Source organism: Chiloscyllium punctatum, chromosome 25, assembly GCF_047496795.1.
Source record: "Chiloscyllium punctatum isolate Juve2018m chromosome 25, sChiPun1.3, whole genome shotgun sequence".
In the NCBI taxonomy this organism is placed as follows: Eukaryota; Metazoa; Chordata; class Chondrichthyes; order Orectolobiformes; family Hemiscylliidae; genus Chiloscyllium; species Chiloscyllium punctatum.
Window position 1 is genome coordinate 21,885,606 of NC_092763.1, and position 18,739 is coordinate 21,904,344.

The 18,739-nt window shown below is 43.2% G+C and overlaps 1 pseudogene; it reads left to right on the forward strand.

Moving 5' to 3' along the window:
* Window positions 1-512: 512 nt before the first annotated feature.
* Window positions 513-18,739, forward strand: part of LOC140495622 (sodium- and chloride-dependent neutral and basic amino acid transporter B(0+)-like) — a 142,520-nt pseudogene continuing 124,293 nt past the window's right edge.

An 18,739-nucleotide genomic window follows, 5' to 3' on the forward strand; every position in this document is an offset into this window, starting at 1 on the left:
GGAATCAGGTTAAAGGTGATTCAGCTCCTTAACAGGCAGTAACTCTCCCACAGTTCTTTAACTTAATTGAAAGGAATGAAACTCAATTTTCACAAAGTCTATTGATATTCAAGTTCCCTGTGCATTCAGCTGCTATTATAAATTTCTATACTAAATAGTCTTGCTCCATGCCTAGTTTTGGGGCATTCAAGATCAAATTGCAGTTACTTTGCATCTGCAGGTTTAAAAGCATCTAATTTGTAAGTGAATCTGCACGAATTGGGACAGGCAAAGTAGAATTCGGATTTGTTTTGGTGGAAATGTATCCAAATTTCCACCCTTGTTTCTGTCACTGAGAGTTTTCCCATTGGATCAGACCAGATCACACACTGACATGGACAGCAGGGATGTCAGGTACAGCATAACACAGACTATTCATGCAGCTATTTCAAGATTTTGAAGAGGCAATTTGTGCCTCAGATACCTGGTCACTCAGTGCAGTCAGAGATGAGGTCAGGAGTGTGCTCAGAGACATGTTGAAGGTGTGGTGGTACCTCAGCAGGAAAGCTCAAGAGGAATTGAACGTGATGTTTGTGGTCCCTGATCACACAGAGCCACGGGAAATATTTGTCATCAGTGAGCAGGGCCTCAGTCCATTCAGCCAAACTCAAAGAACCCAATCTCTGAGGAAGGAAAACCTGTCATTGGGTCTGGCTGAAGATCCCTCACACTGACAGGCCTTCAGACAGAGTGGCTGCGGCAGCAGTCTCACTCACTATGAGGATGGGCTCCCACACACCAAGAGGCACAACATGAGTTGCCATCACCAAAAAGGAGAACGGAGATCCTCATCCTCCAGAACAAGCAGGACAACCTGGAGATATCAACCAACAAGTCTCTGCAAGTAATCAACCTTTTTTTTAATATATCAAAGCATCAATGGAGAAATTACATTTTAATAAGAATTCCTTGAAGTTTCTTCATAAAAATGAGAAGAAACTGCACCACTCCTCAGCTGCTGCCCAGCCAGTCAGTGATGCCCACAAAGTAATTACAGGCTGCTAACTCCAACTTTGGACTTTTAAACACTGTCTTAAAAATGTCCTTGTGTAATTGTGAGATTGCCTGTCTTGCATAAAATCCCCACCCCCACTGCATCTAAGAGTGTGTGAAATTAACTCAACTTCTGGGCCATCTTTACAGATATGTTTACAAAATCAGAATACACAAAAAAAAGTGGGGATATAATCTCTACTACAAGAGAGAGAGAGAGAGAGATTTGTTATAAAACTCATAACCTGTACATAACAAGATTACTGTAAAGTCTCCATTATCGTGCACCTCACCCAACCCACCCACATGACATCCACTTTATAAACAGTACACAAAAGATGCATTAACAATAATTGGATGTTGTTGAAAATCGCAATAATCTTGTAAAATAAATAATACATCACTTGATTATGCATATAGAAAGCTATACATTTCAGCAGCTCACAAATCAGCGAAAGTAAGCAGCCATTACTGAACTAAGTACTTAAAGGCCATTAATACCTTCAAAATTTCATACATCTGTCAAATCCAACAAACCCACTCTTCAATGACAAGCAAAAAAGTGTTGCACTTCCAAGCCTGTTGGTGCTTGTGAAACAGTCTGAAGGTCATGCATCTAGTAAAGCTTCCATACGGCCAAACAGATACATGAGCTGATCAGTAACTGACATATGAAAGCAATGGGAGTCTCCAAATAATTAGCTCTGGGTCGCAGACTGGGCTAGTCCTGTGTAACGACACAATGAAGAATATCGCTTTGTCCTGTGAACGAACTACTCCAATGCAAATTAAGATTTATTTTTCTTTTAAAAAGCTGCTCTTTCAATTGATAAGTTGATGGTTGTCAGAGATAACAGCATAGGAACCATATTATATAATGACTGCTTACCTTATCCAACACATGGAGCTATTCCCCTTCACTTTAGTGAGCACAGTTATAATTCAGCGAATAATATTTCATCATAAAATACTAATGAAGGCAACACAAATTTAATACTTTTTATCATTTTCATACCTCCAACACTTGGTTCATGTCTCCACTTGGAGAAGTGATTTTGTGTGGCTTTGAAATTTCAGTCACCTCCATGAAATTTCCAGAATTTCTGAATGCCCACTTCTCCAGTGATGTGAGCTACCTCTCAGGAGGGGTTTGCCATGTTCATTATATTCTTGGATCTGCTAAAAATGCCTGGTGATAGAAATGGAGGAGGGACTTCCAGCTCAATGGATAGGCAATCGTGTTTTTCCCAAATCCAAGTGTATTTCACAAAAAAATCCTTCCCACATTTTTGAAAATAATGAAAATCTCAGTGTGTAAAATGAACTTGGGCAACGTTGAAAGAGCCATTGAAATCTCTACTGTTGGATACTGAATGTTGAAGCAGCCAATACTGACCAAACACAACAGACATGTCCTAAAAGATGTGGTCAGCTAGGATGGTCTCCCTGTTCTGTACTGTGTCCACTGAAAGAAAATCCAATTTGATTGAATGACCAGTCAAACCCATGTCAAATACTTTATTTCAAATCAATAGCTCACAATCTAATCTTCTGTTCTTTCATCTGTTTTCAGGTGTGGGGATTGCTATAGTCTTTCTGATTACAATTGCCAATATTTCATATGCCTGTATCATTGGCTACACTCTGTACTACGTGTTTGCTTCCTTCCAATCACCCGGGCCATGAACAGACTGCTTCATTTGGTGGGGAGCAGATGAAACATGCAGCAGGACTCCCAAAGGTACCCTGTTCACTTCTACTGGGGAGAGTGTAGACACCGACGGTGCATTCTGTCAGTCTGAGTGAGGGAGAGAGGTGGACAATAGTTTCAGTGACCATCCTCATTGTGACCATACAGCAGAAAGACTAGGATAGAAAGCAGCAACAGGAATCATGGCACTGAGTCACTGGATTAACAGGACAGTCAGTCAGAAATAAATAGTGAAACATCAGAATTTTTCAGTCTTTGATAAAGTTGTTCATAGGTCTCTTTTTTTTTACTTTTACCTTGTCAATAATTCTATCTTGTGTTCTTTCTGACTGAGTTCATTGTTTGTATCTCTCTAACATCCCAGTACTGTGGCTCACATTCTCTTCTCTGTTTCGTGCAGGTATAATTTTCTCAACTTTTTCTCCTGTTCTGGGTTTTTTTCAAGTATCTACTATCTCATACATATTTCTTATACCATCTGACTCGATGACACATTCAGTTTTTTATTGTGTTATTTAAAAGTGCTGTTTCTTTCACTTTCATCTCACCTCCCACACTGACACTGTTTCACTCCTAATATCTAACATTGTTATCAAAGATTACTTCTGTTTGAATTGGTAAGAGTAAGTCTGAAATCTTGAGATGAGTCCATTTAAAATTTCTGAAGCAGAGGACATATAAAATTTCTGAAGCAGCTTTGAAACAAAATTTCCTTTTGCACAAACTGGGACTGTGGGTGATCCCTGATGATATATCAGTTGGGAGACAGTGAGGACTGCAGATACTGGAGCAGTCAGAGTCGATAATGTGGCCCTGGAAAATGTGCAGGTCAGGCAACATCTGAGGAGCAAGAGAGTCAATGTTTTGGGCTTAACCCTTTATCAGGACTGGGGAGAGAGAACAGGGCTGCGAAATAAATGGTGGAGGTGGGGCTAGGGGAAAGGTAGTTTGGGATGGTGATAGCTGGGCGAAGATAGGAGGTGATTGTGATAAGTCAGTGGGAAGTGTGGAGCAGATACGTGGACAAGTAGATCAGGTCAAGAAAGTGGAGCTGAATCAGAGGGTAAGAATCTGGGGTGGGTGGGGGTGGGGAGATTTGGAAACTGGTGTATTCAATGTTCATGCCAATGTTCATGCCAGGGGCAGCACGGTGGCACAGTGGTTAGCACTGCTGCCTCACAGCACCAGAGACCTGGGTTCAATTCCCACCTCAGGCGACTGACTGTGTGGAGTTTGCATGTTCTCCCCGTGTCTGCGTGGGTTTCCTCCAGGTGCTCCGGTTTCCTCCCATGGTCCAAAGATGTGCAGGTCAGGTGAATTGGCCAGGCTAAATTGCCCATAGTGTTAGGTAAGGGGTAAATGTAGGGGTATGGGTGGGTTGCGCTTCGGCGGGGCGGTGTGGACTTGTTGGGCCGAAGGGCCTGTTTCCACACTGTAATGTAATCTAATCTAATCTGTACGCTCCCGAGGTGGAAGATGAGGTTGGCATCCAGTTTGAGGGTGGCCTTGTTCAGACTGTGGAGTAAGAATGGACAAGTCATCAGGGGAATTGGAGGGAGAGTTGAAATGGATGGCGACAGAAAGGTGGGGTTGGATGGTTCCTACAGATCACAGATGTTCCCTGAACCACTCCACAAGTTAGCGCTCGGTCACTTCGATGTAGAATAGGCCATGTCGAGAGCAATGGATGCAGTAATTGAGGTTTGACAATATACAAGTAAATCTCTGCCATATTTAGAATGGCCTTGGATGGAAGTTAGGTGGGAGGTGTGGGTGCAGGTTTTGCACCTCTTATGGTGGCTGGAGAAGGTGCCAGGTGTGGAGACGGGTTTGGTGAGGAGTGTGGACCTAATGAGGGAGTCACGGAGGGAACATTTCCCACGAAACGCAGATAGGGGTTGAGAGGGAAATGGATTTTTGGTGGTGGGATCTGACTGTAGGGGACGAAAATGGTAGAAGATGATATGCTGAATTTGGAGATTAACAGATGGAATGTGAGAACCAGGGGATTCTGTCCTTGTTGCAGTTGCTGGTGTGGGATTCAAGGGCAGAGGGTGGGAAGTAGAAGAAATGTGATTGCAGGCTTTATTGATAACAGTGGAGGGGAAACCCCCATATTTGAATTTGGGAGATGTTCGAAGTTTGTTTCCTTTGCTACATTTACATCAGAGATTGCTATTAATTCTTGTCATTTTAATCATCCATCAGTCAATGTCACACATCACCCACAGTCACAGTCTGTACAATACAGTCAGGGATCACCTTGACTGTAGTGGTTATGGTGAACATTTTTTTAAAAGACTGCCTCAGTTTCAGCTGGATTATTGTGTCCAGTCCTGGGCACTGCACTGGACAGGAGAGGGTCCGAAAAGGCTGATGGGAATGATTCCAGGGACTGAGGTTCAGACGCCTAGATAGATTGACGAAGTTGTGCCAGTTCTCTTTCAAGATGGAAATGTTGAGAGGAGATTTGGCAAAGCTGTTCAAACTTATAAGGGGGTTTGGACAGAATAGATAGACAGAAACTGTTCCAGCTGGCTGAAGGTTCAAGAATCAGAGTCAAGATTTAAACAGATTTGCAACATACTCAAAGGTGACATGACCAATGAAACTATGTTAAATAGTTACTCAGTAAAAGATAGATTATTACATACATAGTCCAATGCCTGAGCAAGTAATGAAACATATCACATCCTTACCTCACATAATCTGATCACTATCTCCCCCAGACCCCTTACAGAATCCAGATTCTGACCAGAGAACCGATACCCCTCCCACCACAACTTCCTCTGGAGACCTGACATCATCCCCGACCTCTGAAGATGTCAAACTTGGCCCCATCCTCCCACTCACTGTTACCATTGGATCTCCCATAACCCCTCCCCCTTTCCCTTTTTCCCAAAGTCACTGCTGCTGGCACTGACCTCCAAGACTGCCTCCTTCCCTCTCTCCACAAGTTCTCGCACCAACCCCAACCTCCTTTAAAGACTATTTTTTAGCAGGATCTGTTGTTATTCTGCACCATGGTACCTTAGCCACCTGGCACCCTGCCTCGACTCAACTGTCACCTTACCCACCTGGCAGTCTGGCACCCTGCTCCAATCCACATGGCACCCTCCTTCTATCACCAATTTAGCTGCCACCCTCCTATCAGTCTAGCACCTTCCCCTCCCTGCACCCTAACACACATTTACCTTTGAACTTACCATTTGACAGAAGGTGTTAAAATGGCTGTCAGGAACATTAAAATGTCAGAAGACAGCAGCTGACTACTGTGCATAAGGGTCATGTTTTGCCTTTCCCCGACAGGCTCTGTGCTGTGAAAGAACTGTCAGAGTGGAAATGTGGCTCCCCATTTCTGAGAGAGCCCTGAGTTGAATCTCCTGCTCAGAAATGTGGAGCTCCATTTGTTCATTCTGAAAATAAAAGGAGTGGTGTAGCCAGGTGTGTGAGACTCCCCTTCCCTGGAAAATCCAGTCCATTATAATCCCTAAATCTTCTACAATAACTACTGCCAAATACTTTTGAAGAAACTTTTTATATTGTAACATTTTAATTTGGTTTTATGATTCCTCATATGACAGACCTTTGTCAAACAAGAGAAGAAGCAGATTGAGCACCAGAGCTGGACTGTGCTGAGAGTGAGTGCACGGACTGTACCTCTGTGTTCCGATCTACGCATAACCTTACCCATGTAATCAAAATGATTAACTGATTCAGTCAGAGTGAAACAGTGACCCTGGTTATACTGAAATGGAATGCAAAATTTAAATGCAATACTGAAATACATTCCACATTTTCCAGACCCACATCGCAATCTCACTCTGAATGATGGATATTTTGAAATCGTTAATACAACATGGCTGCAGACAAACAATGAAAGTTGTCCAAATGGATCAGAAATCTCCATTCCTCACCAGGGTCCGAGTGAGCAATACTGGGAGTAAGTACATTTCTGCAGATAGCCGCACCGATAACCTGCACAGCAGTAATTCCTCTTTCGATGGTTATTTAGTGAATGTCCTGTTTAATTAGATGGAAGCTGTTTGAGTTTGATAGAGGGGGTACTTACATCACAAACCTGTTATAAAACGGCATCATTGGCAGGGACCCTTTAGTAGCTAACAGCCCTTTGGTTTCAAAACCCTGCTTTGACAACATTTATATCACAAAATATTTAATATTTTTGTTTTCTTTTCTCTTTCAAGGAAAATACTTACCACCAGAGTTCTTAAACATTAAATGTTTGAAATTATCAATGATTAATGTTCCTTTCTTTGCTTTTAATTGTGGTACGGTCTTGTATTTAACTGTATTTAACCCGGGAACTGCATTTAGATTAACTGTCTGGAAGTAGATACCATGTTGAACAATATGAAGGAGCTAAGTTCACTGGGAGACATAGTGATTAAATCAGATAGTTTTAACAGTGCAAAGTGAGGCAGTCAGTGAAAGTCTGTCACAAACTCCTTCAAATCAAATCCCTTCTGGTCAACAACATTAGCACTCACTGTTAAAACAGAGATGTATATTGAAAGGTAACAGGAATAGTGAGAGGGATCAAAAAGAATATCAAATCTCCTCTAACCGCTCAGAAACAATTTTTAAAAACCACAGACAAGATTTACGATGTTCAAATTTACGTGTAATTATTTCATGATACTAAACACTACTTAGGTGCTTAGTATCTAATCGTTAATATGGACAATGAATTTTATCCTGATACAGATGCTCTCTGTTTTCATTTCCTTCAGCAAAGTGGTTTTACACCGTTCCAGTTCAATGGATGAGACTGGGGAGATAGTCTGGTATTTAGCCCTCAGTCTGCTTCTGGGCTGACTGATAGTTGGAGCAGCATTATCAAAGGGAATTAAATCATCAGGAAAGGTAAATGATTGTGATGAGTACAGTGATAATTAGTGATTAAGTACGAATTTCTAAAACAAAGAAATTAGAATTTATAAATCATTTGTGATGGGCTGGTTTATCTCCCAGGTGGTGAGGAATAATCATTGGGAGAAAACAATAAAATACTGATAATGCTCAATGGCTCATCTAGTTTCTAAAAGGATATCACAACATATCTGACATTCCAGCATAAAGTTACCCACCTCACCTCCTGTAGTTATTAAAGTTGCAGAAATATGTTGTTAGCCTTGTAGCAATTACTGTGGGTGGAATCTGTCAGGGGTGTGAACCATGTGACCGATGGTGAGATTTAATGCAGAACTCTGACATGATCCATCTCCATCAAGAACAACTCGCTGATTTTTTATGAATCTGCTGAGTGAGGAGGTGTGTTTCTTACTGGGCAGTAAGGGGAACTGTAGCTTGTTTAGTGCCTTATTAATGACACAAATTGCTTATTAATATTTGGTTTCCTATCTTACCATATAAGCCAAACAAACAAGATGTTTTGAATTCTCTGGCTAGAAGTCACAGCGAGTACCTGGCAACTTCACATCATTACTGACTGTGCACAGCTTCCATGTTGCTCACCATCAAACAGCACAATACATGGGCCCTCACCCACAAACATTGACAGCTATCATTTGCCAACACTTTGTGACCATCATGGGATGTGTTGAGGCCAGCATTTACTGCACATTCCTAATTTCTCAGAGGTTAATTAAGAGCTAACCTTATTGATGTGTGTCTGGAGTCACATATAGGTCAAGACCAAGCAAGGATGGCAGATTTCTTTGCCGAAAGGCCATTAATGAATGAGATGGGTTTTTTTCAAACAATTGACAATAGATTCATGGTCATCATTACATTCTAAATTCCAGATTTTTGTTAACTTCAAATTCCACCATCTGCTGTGGTGGGATTTAAACTTACACCCCCAGAACATTACCTGGGTCTCTAATATTGCAGTGATAATACCACTAAGCCATTGCCTACCCAATGTGTGAGACATTTCTCACTGTGTAGAAGAATGTGTGCAGCCCTCATCTGCAGGATATTCCTCCACTGACTGTGCTCACAGCTAAAAGCCTCCATAGCCTAGTTATGCACACAGTTTGTGACAACTAGCTTCTTCTAAGGAGCTATAGGGGGCCTGTATAGTATCTTTAGGTCATGCACCCACAAATATATTAGGACAATGAGGTCAGTGATGTCGCCCAGGCAATAGGATTCAGAAATATAGAATTCAGGCATCCCCAAGAAACAAGATGTCATTGGCTGCACACATTTGGCTATGAGAGGGCCATATCACAACACTGTGGATTTATCAATGGAAAAGGTGTCCATTCCATTAATGGTCAGGTGTTCTCTAAGCACTCTTACTGTTTCCTGGAGTTCATTCAAAAGCAATAACTCTCACAGCTGCCTTTGACTACATCCTTCACATCCTGCTTCTGTCTCTGTCACATTGATCTGATGTTGCAACCTTTCACACCGGCACTTCTGATATCAACTTTTACTGAAACCATGGGTTCCCAATATGGCTATGTCCTACTCTGTTCTATTTTTCTTCGGTTCTAATGACAGGTCAATGACCTGAAATGTTAACTCTGTTTTTCTCTCTCTATCTCTGCAAGTATTAGCTAACTTGCTGAATACCTCCAATACTTCTGTTTTGTTTTTATTTCCCAATATTCATCATCTGCAGTGTTTCGCTTAAGTAACTGTAAGGATATCTGTTATTTTATTACAAGCCACATGGGCATTGTTGGCGATGCCATCTTTTGTGGGTAATTAATATTTACCCTTGAGAAGGTGGTGGTGAGCTGTCTCCTCGAACTACTGTAGTTGAATTGGTGTCGGAACACCTCAGTATTGTTAGGAAGGGAGTTCCAGGATTTTGACCCAGCAATACTGAAGCAACAGTAGGTGGATTGGCTACGATAAATTGTCCATACTGTCCAGGGATGTTCTGGCTCAGTGTGTTAGCCATGGGAAATGCAGGATTACTGGTATAAGGTAGGGAGTGGTGGTGAGTCTGGGCGGGATACTCTTTGGAGGGTTGGTGTGGGCTTGATAGGCTGAATGGCCTGTTTCCACACTGTCGGTATTCTATGGTTATATTGCCTGATACTTGAATGCTGTGAAGTTTGCTTAGCTCAAGCTTAAATTTTACCAAGTCTTACTGAATATGGGCATGGACTGCTTCAGTATCTGAGAGGTTGGGAATGCTATCGAACTTTGTGCAATCTTCAGCAAACATCTCATTTCTGACATTATGAGAGAGTTAAAGCATTTGATAAAACAGCTGAAGGTGGCTGGACTAAGGACCTGATCATGAGCAACTCCCACAGAGATGTCCTGGGGATGAATTGCTGAGCCAAATTCCTTTGTGCTTGGTCTGACTCCAGCCAGTGGAGAGTTCTCACCCCTCCATTCCCTTTAATTTTACTAGTACTCATTGTGGCCACACTCAGTCAAATGCTGCTGTGCTGTCTAGGGCAGTCTCTCTCACCTCACCTCCAGGGTTTGGCTTTTGGACCAAGGTTATAGTAAAGTCAGGAGCTCAGTGAGTGTGGAGGAAACTGAATTGAGTAGCTGGTGAGTAAAGAACAGTTGATAGAATTGTCCTTACTTTTCACTTTCCATCACTTCAAGTGATGACAAAGAACGTACTGATGGGGCATTACTCGGTCAGATTGGATTTGCTCTGCTGTTTGATGCAGCATACCTGAGCAATTTTCCACATTGTAGTGGAATAGTTTAGCTAGGTCTGCAGCTAGTTCTAGTACATTGTCAAAGTTTGCTCAGTAATAACTGATTGCACATGTGTAATCATGCTTTTGTTCCTCAAATAAGTAAAATGGAGTTAACTTTATTTAATTATCTTCATTTTGTTATTTCTATTATTATGTCAATGGGTTTAACACTTTTTAAATGAACACATTTAAAACAAGTTCTCACAAAGCACTATCTCAAGATGCAAACCCTGTGAAACCACATGAAAGTGTGATCCCTTTGTGTATCCTCCATGTCACTATTCCTCTCCTGGTTGTCTTCTGCTACCCTTGATGCACTGATGAGAATCCTGTTAGTTTGCTATTTAATTGGATAATGTTGGTTTTATTGCAAGGGGAATGAAGTATAAAAGTAGGCAAGTCTTACTACATCTTTCTTTCTGAAACCTTGGAACTGATCCAGGTCTAAGAGTTTCAGGTGAAATACCTCTTTGACGTATGAAGCCAATATTGACCAACATTTTGCTGAAACAGGGCATTGAAAAGGGCCACTCTGGATGAGCCTTGTCCTGATGCATTCCGTGTCAATGAGATTTGGTGCTGCAAGTATCTGAAAGTGGGAGGGGTAAATGAGACAACATTGTCTACATCTGAAATTTAGAATCTACATCTGGAGTGAATATTGGAAAGTCACTGATTATATCCTTAACCAGTCAGATTGTAGTATTTTGAACTTAACAATGCAAGGACTAAGGCAGAAAAGAAAGTGTAAGTTTGAGTAGGTGACTTCAATACTGTGAACCCATTCTTCCAGTAGTTAGTTTAACTCCCAGAGATTGTGACTGGTAGTAAATAAACACATGCACATCATTAAAAGGTTATTCAATGTAATATTGCGTGAAACAGATTTCTGAGTCTACAGTATAAGGATAGAGATTTCACTGCCCACAGTGAATACAAATACGCAGACTGGGAAATATCATTTTAGGAAGCTCACAGTGGACTAATATAGACTGGATAACAGCCGTTGGAATTTTGTATTCTGTCCAAAAATACAGCAGTGTTTGTGAACAGAAAATAGTGAACACTATTACTTCCTCAAATTTTCTGACAGCAATTGGATCTGATTTCCATTTATATTATTTATCCACTTTCGACATGAGTCTGCAGATTACAATGTAGTTTTATAGTGGCTAATAACAACTATTGCATGGTACCTGTTGATATTAAACCACTTTGGTTGCTGTGATATTGCTACAATTTTAAAATGAATCATTATTTGTGCTGAAAGGTGTTCTATGATGGTGTCAGTGCAAAAGCTGCAAATAATGAACTAAGAACATCAGAAATAGGAGCAAGAGTAGGCCATCCGGCCCATCGAGCCTACCCCGCCATTCAATAAGATCATGGCTGATCTCTTCATGGGCTCGGCTCCATTTATGCTCCGGCCACTGACCATACCCATAATTCCTGCACTGTTCAATAATCTATCTGTCTTTGCCTTAAAAACATTCAATAAGCTAGCCTCAACCATTTTACTGGGTAGGGAATTCCACAGATACATGACACTTTGGGTGAAGAAGATCATCTTTATATCAGTCCTAAATTTGCATCCACTTATTTTAAGGCTGTGCCCCCTGGTTCTCATTTCACCTACCAGCTGAAACAACCTCTCTGTTTCTACTTTATCTGTTCCTTCATAATTTTATATGTTTCTATAAGATTTCCCCCTCATTCTTCTAAATTCCAATTAGTCCCAGTCTACTTAATCTCTCCCCATAAGCCAACTCTCTCAAGTCTAGAATCAACCTAGTGAACCTCCTCTGTACCCCCATTCAGTGCCAATAAATTCTTTTTCATGTAAGGATACCAAAAGTGTACACAGTACTCATTAAGGATGAGGTTTCTAAATTCTTGGAAGAGCAGAGTCTGATTAGAACAAGTCAACATGGATTTAGTAAAGGGAGGTCATGCCTGACAAACCTGTTGGAATTTTTTGAAGAAGTAACAAGTAGGTTAGACCAGGGAAACCCAGTGGATGTGGTCTATCTAGACTTTCAAAAGGCCTTTGATAAGGTGCCACACGGGAGGCTGCTGAGCAAGGTGAGGGCCCATGGTGTTCGAGGTGAGCTGCTGGGATGGATTGAGGATTGGCTGCCTAACAGAAGGCAGAGAGTTGGGATAAAAGGTTCCTTTTCAGAATGGCAGCCGGTGACGAGCGGTGTCCCGCAGGGTTCGGTGCTGGGGCCACAGCTGTTCGCATTATATGAATGATTTGGATGAGGGAACCGGGGGCATTCTAGCGAAGTTTGCCGATGATACGAAGTTAGGTGGACAGGCAGGTAGTACTGAGGAAGTGGGGAGGCTACAGAAGGATCTAGACAGGTTGGGAGAGTGGTCCAGGAAATGGCTGATGGAATTTAACGTGAGCAAGTGCGAGGTCTTGCACTTTGGCAAAAAGAATAAAAGCATGGACTACTTTCTAAATGGTGAGAAAATTAATAAAGCCAAAGCACAAAGGGATCTGGGAGTGCTAATCGAGGATTCTCTAAAGGTAAACATGCAGGTTGAGTGCGTGATTAAGAAAGCGAATGCAATGTTGTCTCTTATCTCAAGAGGGTTGGAATATAAAAGCAGAGATGTACTACTAAGACTTTATAAAGCTCTGGTTAGGCCCCATTTGGAATACTGTGTCCAGTTTCGGTCCCCACACCTCAGGAAGGACATACTGGCACTGGAACGTGTCCAGCGGAGATTCACACGGATGATCCCTGGAATGACAGGTCTAGCATATGAGGAACGGCTGAGGATACTGGGATTGTATTCGTTGGAGTTTAGAAGATTAAGGGGAGACTTAATAGAGACGTACAAAATAATACATGGCTTGGAAAAGGTGGATGCTAGGAAATTGTTTCCGTTAGACGAGGAGACTAGGACCCGTGGACACAGCCTTAGAATTAGAGGGGGTCATTTCAGAACAGAAATGCGGAGACATTTCTTCAGCCAGAGAGTGGTGGGCCTGTGGAATTCATTGCCACAGAGTGCAGTGGAAGCCGGGACGCTAAATGTCTTCAAGGCCGAGATTGATAGATTCTTGTTGTCTAGAGGAATTAAGGGCTACGGGGAGAACGCTGGTAAGTGGAGCTGAAATGCGCATCAGCCATGATTGAATGGCGGAGTGGACTCGACGGGCCGAACGGCCTTACTTCCACTCCTATGTCTTATGGTCTTAAGGTGTGGCCTCACTAGCACCCTGTACAACTGCAGCATAATCTCCCTGCTTTTAAACTCCATCCCTCCAGCAATGAAGGACCATAAACCACTTGCCTTCTTAATTAACTGCTGTAACTGCAAACAAACTTTGAAATTCATTCACAAGGACATCCAGGTCTCTCTGCTCTGCAGCATGCTGCAATTTTTCACCATTTAGTAATAGTTCATTTTCTTGTTATTCCGACCAAAATGACCTCACACTTACTAACATTGTACTCCATCTGCCAAACCCTTGCCACTCACTTAAGCTATCTATATCCTTCTGCAGACTTTCACGTCCTCTTCACACTTTGCTCTGCCACTCATTTGAGTGTCATTTGAGAAATCTGAAACACGCTACTTGGTCCCCAACTCCAAATTATCTATTTAAATTGTAAACAATTGGAGTCCCAACACTCATAAATGAGTTCAGTACCTACCTCGACACTGTCCTATCCCCCCAGTCCAGGAACTCCCCACATACGTTCGAGACACCACTCACGCCCTCCACCTCCTCCAAGACTTCGGTTTCCCCGGCCCCTAATGCCTCATCTTCACCATGGATATCCAATCCCTCTACAACTCCATCCGCCATGACCAGGGCCTCCAAGCCCTCCGTTTCTTCCTCTCCCGACGTCCCCAACAATACCCTTCCACCGACACTCTCATTTGTCTGGCCGAACTGGTCCTCAGCCTTAATAATTTCTCTTTTGAATCCTCCCACTTCCTCCAGACTAAAGGGGTAGCCATGGGCACCCGTATGGGCCCCAGCAATGCCTGTCTCTTTGTTGGTTACGTAGAACAATCCATCTTCCATAATTACACCGGCACCACTCCCCACCTCTTCCTTCGCTACATTGATGACTGCATTGGCGCCACCTCGTGCTCCCGCGAGGCGGTTGAGCAATTCATCAACTTCACCAACATATTCGACCCTGACCTTAAATTTACCTGGACCATCTCTGACACCTCCCTCCCCTTCCTGGATCTCTCCATCTCCATTAATGACGACAGACGTGACACCGACATTTTTTACAAACCCACTAACTCCCACAGCTACCTGGATTACACCTCTTCCCACCCTACCTCCTACAAAAATATTCCCAATTCCTCCGCCTCCGCCATATCTGCTCCCAGGAGGATCAATTCCACCACAGAACATACCAGATGGCCTCCTTCTTTAGAGACTGCAATTCCCCTTCCCACGTGGTTAAAGATGCCCTCCAACGCATCTCGTCCACATCCCGCACCTCCGCCCTCAGACCCCACCCTCCAACCGTAACAAGGACAGAACGCCCCTGGTGCTCACCTTCCACCCTATCAAACTTCGCATAAACCAAATCATCCACTGACATTTCCGTCAACTCCAAACGGACCCCACCACCAGGGATATAGCTCCCTCCCCACCCCTTTCCGCCTTCCGCAAAGACCGTTCCCTCCGTGACTACCTGGTCAGGTCCACGACCCCTATAACCCACCCTTCCATCCTAACACCTTCCCCTGCCACCGCAGGAATTGCAAAACCTGTGCCCACACCTCCTCCCTCACCTCCATCCAAGGCCCTAAAGGAGCCTTCCACATCCATCAAAGTTTTACCTGCACATCCACCAATATCATTTATTGTATCCGTTGCTCCCGATACGGCCTCCTCTACATTGGGGAGACTGGACGCCTCCTAGCAGAGTGCTTTAGGGAACATCTCTGGGACACCCGCACCAATCAACCACACCGCACTGTGGCCCAACATTTCAACTCTCCCTCCCACTCTGCTGAGGACATGGACATCCTGGGCCTCCCTCACCCACCAGACGCCTGGAGGAAGAACGCTTCATCTTCTGCCTCGGAACATTTCAACCCCAGGGCATCAATGTGGACTTCAACAGTTTCCTCATTTCCCCTTCTCCCACCTCACCCCAGTTCCAAACTTCCAGCTCAGCACTGTCCCCATGACTTGTCCGCCCTGCCTATCTTCTTTTCCACCTATCCACTCCAACCTCTCCCCAACCTATCACCTTCATCCCCTCCCCCACTCACCTATTGTACTCTATGCTACTTTCTCCGCACCCACAGCCTCTTCTCACTTATCTCTCCACCCTTCAGGCTCTCTGCCTGTATTCCTGATGAAGAGCTTTTGCCCGAAACGTGGATTTTACTGCTCTTTAAATTGCTGATAACACATTTTCCATAAAGATTTTCATGTGAAAAACAAGTTTCATATAAACATTCTGTGCAATGCGAGTTATATCTGTTCATGATGCTGTAATAAGTAATTAATAATGACTAGGGCTGCACAGTGTTTCAGTGGTTAGCACTGCTGACTCTCAGCAACAGGGACCTGAATCCAGCCTGAGGTAACTGTCTGGCTGCTTAGAGTTTGCACGTTCTCCCCGTGTCTGTGTGGGTTTCCTCTGGGTGCTCTGGTTTCCTCCCACAGTCCAAAGATGTGCAGGTTAGGTGAATTGGCAAAGATAAATTGTATGGTATTTCCAGGATTGTGCAGGCTAGGGCAATGCAGCGATAGGGTGGGGGGGGCTGCAGCTAGGTGGGATGCTCTTCAGAGGGTCGGTGCAGACTCAATGGTCAAATGGTCTTTTTTCCATGCTGTAAGGATTCTATGATTCTGGGTCAAGTCATAACTGTAGTTCACTCATCAGTCTGATTATTCCAATAGCCTGAGCACTGAGTGGTTCATAGCCTGAACCTGAGCAAGAATATCGGAACAGGGTTGGGCCATTTAGTCCATCTAGTCTGCCTTTCTACTCCATATAATCCTGAATGATCAATGCCTTTTACTTATTCCATTCTCTGTACATCACTAGGAATGTTTTTTTCCAAATATATTCATGAGATGAGGGTGTCAATAGGCATATATTGCCAATCCCTAATTGCCCAAAAGGGAGTTAAGAGTCATCTGACTTGCTGCGAGTCTGGAATCACATGTAGGCCAGATTAGGTTGGCAGTTTCATTCCTAAAGGATGTTAGTGAAACATAGTTTTTTTTATGACAATCGACAACGGATTAATGGTCATTGTTAGTCTCTTAATTCCAAATTTTTATTGAATTCAAATTACACCATTTGTCAAGTGCCCAGAATATTCTGCTTCTCTGTGTTGACAAGTCAATGATAATACCACTAGGGCAGCACCCAAAACCACCACCTCCCCCAAATATATCAATCTCTACCTTAAATCTATTCAAAGACTGAGCTTCTACAGCCCTCTGATGTGGAGAACGTCAAGGTTTTAACTCCCTGAGTAAACTCATTTTTCCTCATCTTCACCCTAAGTGATATCCCCTTTCATTTTTAAGTTGTGCTCCCTGGTTTTAGATTCTGCAAGAACAGGAAACATTTTATTTGCAGCTACCCTGTCATTCGCTTTAACTATTTTGTAAGTTTCAAAATGATCACCTCTAATTCTTCAAAATTCTAGAGAATACAGGACCAGTTTTCCCAATCTTTCTTCATCAGATAGTTGTGCCAGCCTGGGAACATGTCTGGTGAACCTTCATTGCAGTCCTTCTATGGCGATGGTATCTTTCCTGAGAAAAGGAGACCAAACTGTACACAATGTTCCAGGTGTGATTCAACCAAGCTCTCGTCCACTTTCTGCACTTCTGCCTTTGAACCCCATTTCCCCCAACCGCAACAAGGATAGAACCCCCCTGGTCCTCACATTCCACCCCATGAATCTCTAGATACAGCACATTCTCCTCCACCATTTTCACCATCTACAGTTATGGCCCACCACCAGAGATATATTTCCCTCCCCATCCCGATCTGCATTCCATCCATGACTCCTCCTTTAGGTCCATGCTCCCCACCAACCCACCCTCTGCACCCGGCACTTTCCCTTGCCACTGCATGAGGTGCAAAACCTGCACCCACACCTCCACTTCACCTTCGTCCAAGGTCATAAAGTATCATTTCAAATCCAGTAGAGATTCTACTGCACATCCTCAAACCTCATTTACCGCATCCATTGCTTTCAATGTGGATTCCGCTACATCAGGGAGACCGAGTGCCAATCCACAGAGTGGTTCAGGAAACATTCTGGTTCGCATGCACCAAACAACCCCACTGCCCTGTGGCCAAATTCTTCAACTCCCCTTCCCACTCCCCAAAAGACATGCAAATCCTAACCCCCCTCCACCGCTAAATCAAAGCCATCTGCCAACTGGAGGAAGGACATATCATCTTCCATCTCGGAAACCTCCAACCACGTGGCATCAACGTTGACTTCACCAGTTTCCAAATCTCCCCACTCTGCACTCCCCTCCCCCTCCCCCATCCCAGATCTAACCTTCTAACTCTGCACTGCCCTCTTGACCTATCCTACCTGTCCATCTTCTTTCCCACCTCTACATTTCACCCTTCCCGGCAAACTATCACAATCACTTCCTATCTGCATTCCCATTCATCTTCCCTCCACCTCCAGCTCCAGGTCCAGGTCCAGCCCCAGCCCCACCCCCTATTTAGCTCTTTGCCCCCTTCCTCCTCCACATTCCTGATGAAGGGCTTTTGCCTGAAATGTCCACTGTCCTGCTCCTTGGATGCTGCCTGACCTGCTGTGCTTTTTCCAGCACCACCTTTTTAATTCTACACAAGCTCCTAGACAATTGAAGCAAGACTTCACTATTCCTTCACTCAAATCCTCTTGCTGTAAAGGCTGACATTCCACGAGGCTTCCTAATAGCTTGCTGTCCATACACTTTAGTCCTCAATGACTTAGCAACAAAGATACTGAGGTCCACTTGTGCATCTACATATTGCAACCCCTAACAATTTAAGAAACGCACTAAATCATCTGTTCAATTATTTCTCTCTCATTCCCGATTCTCCAACATTATTCCCCGCTTTAAAATGCCAGTCTCAATAACATATTACAGAGATTTTTTTTTGACTTGAATACAAACGTCACTCTGAACTCAGTGTTCACTGCTTCCAAATATTGTAAATTCTTAACTGAGAGCATTTGGTTATACGATGTATTTATAATTATTTATATTGTAAATGTATATCAGCACATCATTGAAGTTTGGTGAAATGAACAATTTTGTAAATGTTGACAAATTAAGAAATAACAATTTAAGTGGATT